Source organism: Colias eurytheme, chromosome 4 (assembly GCF_061535395.1).
Source record: "Colias eurytheme isolate Ceu_HAF_F1 chromosome 4, ilColEury1 Martin Lab GWU primary, whole genome shotgun sequence".
In the NCBI taxonomy this organism is placed as follows: domain Eukaryota; kingdom Metazoa; phylum Arthropoda; class Insecta; order Lepidoptera; family Pieridae; genus Colias; species Colias eurytheme.
Genome location: NC_142983.1, coordinates 1,022,268 through 1,025,531, shown reverse-complemented (window position 1 = coordinate 1,025,531; position 3,264 = coordinate 1,022,268). Strand labels below are relative to the sequence as shown.

At 33.0% G+C, this 3,264-nt stretch overlaps 1 long non-coding RNA gene across 1 annotated transcript; it reads right to left on the bottom strand.

The window, feature by feature from the left end:
- Nucleotides 1-693: 693 nt before the first annotated feature.
- Nucleotides 694-1,486, bottom strand: LOC149908733 (uncharacterized). The gene is made up of 3 exons (XR_016456695.1): nt 1,323-1,486; nt 1,135-1,196; nt 694-1,060 (listed from the first exon to the last, which is right to left on the bottom strand). It is a non-coding gene; the product is annotated as an uncharacterized LOC149908733 (long non-coding RNA).
- Nucleotides 1,487-3,264: the final 1,778 nt, after the last annotated feature.

The window sequence follows — 3,264 nt, the reverse complement described above, 5'->3', positions numbered from 1 at the left end:
TTACTTTATTACAAAATAATACAGGTTATAAATAATCTTTAAAATAACAAAAAATATTGTTACTCTGAAAAAATGAAATGGTACTCAATAACGCGGACTACTGAATTGATTTAGATAGAATTTGATGCTGACGTAGATATTACATCATGTCCAGAAATGAAAGGTACTATTTCTGAAAGAAGTTATAAACCCTAATTCTTCTCAGTCAAAGTCAAGAGTGGAAGATATCACTAATACAGTAAAACTGATGCGAAACTTTGGATGTTAATTTGTATATTTTTTTGTTAGTTGTTACTTAATCACGTCAAGACTACATTACCAATTTTGATAAAATATAGCTAATTGCCTGGATTTACACATAGGATACTTTTTATCCGAACTGAACACTTCTGTGAGATAAAACAGGATTCACGATATAACCTAATTCCACGCGGGCAAAGCCGCGGCCGGAATGATATTTTTTTTTAATAAAAAAATTGTTTAAAAAAAATACAAAATATATTGACGCATGTATTTATTTTTTGCACTCTATTATAATTGTAATTATTCATTACAAATAATCAAAATAAAATAGCCAGAACAAAGTTAGGCCCTGGTAGGGTAGGTAGGCAGGTACAGCAATGTGAGACGAACATTGGCTTATTTATACCATGTACATATTCATCCAAATCGGTTCATGTGATTAGGAGGAGTGACTGCAGCGCCATCTTCCGGGCCCAATTGTGTTTCCAGATCACCCAGGAACTCAATTTAATATACTTACACAAAGTTTTTCGAAATGAAAACTCACATTACTATGTAAATATGAATATAAACCTGTTTTAGTACTAAGCAATTTCCCGCACAGGTGTAGTAAGTATAAATGAAATAAATATCAACATCAAATTCTTTATACAACATACTTATCTACCACCTACTAAGAAATGTAATTCTTGAAATTTTTTCGTATTTTTTTTTAAATATAATACTACTCCAATGAGCTCCTGTTCCATATTACGTCCACCATACTTCCACTAAGTTCACCATGATTTTTTATTTCTTTGCACTTTGTTGCTTTTTGCTAAAAATGGAATCATGCGATAAAACCAGTAGAGCGTTGATAACATACATTTTTGACTGAATAAAGGTACTTACGAAGGAGTGGGTTCACATTGTGAACAATCAGTGGGTTTATTTTCCTTCTGGATTCCGGATTTCTGAAAAGATTATCTATGCTATAAATGAAAAAATCTTACACATTCATTATGTACTTAAAACAGGGGTACATATCAAACATCGTCTATAATACAATTATCATCAAATTTAAAATAAAACCAACTTACTTCATTAATTTGTTCCAATTGTAAGCATTCTTTTTCCTCCAACCTTTATGTTTCTTCTTCTTATTTTCTTTATTGTCCCCATTTGTCTCATTTTGTCTTATCGTGTTGTCACCCTTTGTTACGATTGCGCGAGCGACACAAGTTCCCCGTGTGACGGCCGTAGCGGGAATGTGCAGTGCAGCGATCGGGGTAGGAAGGTACAGGGCGGCTCTCGCTATATTGGCTGGTCGCGCGCTAATTTCAAGTATTTCTTGTTTATTTCAAAACCATCGCATATTTCAAAATTCTAAATCGGTAGACGTATAGGTTGTATATTTTATAGTTAATATCCAAAAAGTCGTAACTTTACGTTTGTTATTTTGAAGATGCCAGAGATTAAAAAAAAATAACAATGAGAACTTTGTATTTTTTTTCTATCGAGAAAATATCATGGAATCATGTTTCTAAAACGGTAGACGTATTGTGTTACTATTGAACTTTCTTGTCAAGAATTTTCATCACGACAACTTTAATAATATAAAAATTACGAAGGTTTAAAAAGGGCCGTAAATGTTAGAAAAATTAATTCATCACCTTAACCAAACCGACATATAACATTTTGATGCCTAGCGTTTGTAAAGTGACAGACGCCGTTTGTAAACAGAAGAAATTGTACAACTTGCCTGCAACATATAATATATTCTTTCGCCGTCTATATCATCAATGGTCAAATAAAACGTATTGAATATTTCACGGAAAATTATATAAAGCTGCGCTACACAGTTTCATTCAAATTATACACGCAAACTTTCCATTTGTCGAAAACTACATAAAAAGATGAAACATTTAGCAGCTAGTTGAAAATTAATCTGAAAGGAATCTCTCATTTCGTTATGTTGCCAAATCTTTCACTTATTCAGCCTCCAGCGAATGCTAAAGCGTGTGTAATAATGTAATATTCTTGTGCAATGTTTGGCCTAAATCCAAAACATTTTATATTTCACTTTAAAAGTCCCCTGACATTTGGATCGCTCTTAATATTCATGTTTATTCACAATTTCAACATTTTTCTACCTACTATTCCAAAGTTTTCTTTGTACATTTTGCGATGGAGATTTTATGATCGTGGACGGGAATTATTTATTTATGTAATACGACTTATACAAATACATTTTCTCGTTTTTTGGATTCTTATACAACGATAGGCGATTTTCTTTTGTCAGGACGAGCACTCTTCATGTTAAGATAGATAGATAGAGAATAGACCCCTCTAGAATATAAGGTGGTGCATTTTAAGCATTTACGTAAAATTTAGTCAAAAATTTTTAATAAATGAAAAAAAAACTTGAAAACCTTTTTTTATTTATTTTTCAGGAACGCTGAAAAGTGGATGATTCAACAGAGGAACGATAAATCACAATTGCCAATTTAAAATACAACCTCGCGGGCAATATTCAACAATTGGAGGAGCAACTGTTTGGAGACTTCAACCATGAACGGTTTAAAGCGAAATGTGTTTGTAAATTTTAAGCGCGAACACTAATTATTTAACACTATTGCCAACAAACAGCTAAAAAAATTTTTATCTATAGATATGGAAGCTGAAGGTTCCAAGTTCTGAAAGTTCCAAGGATTTAGCCAGGAGAATCCATACTAATATTATAAATGCGAAAGTAACTCTGTCTGTCTGTCTGTTACTCAATCACGCCTAAACTACTGAACCAATTTTCATGAAATTTGGTATGGAGATATTTTGATACCCGAGAAAGGACATAGACTACTTTTTATCCCGGGAAAATGACGCAATCCCGGAAATCCCACGGGAACGGGAACTATGCGGGTTTTTCTTTGACTGCGCGGGCGAAGCCGCGGGCGGAAACCTAGTTATTAATATCTAGAGCTTGAACATAGGCACTTAAAATTATCCAAAAAAATGTTCACCGTTCCAATTAACCAAACTTTA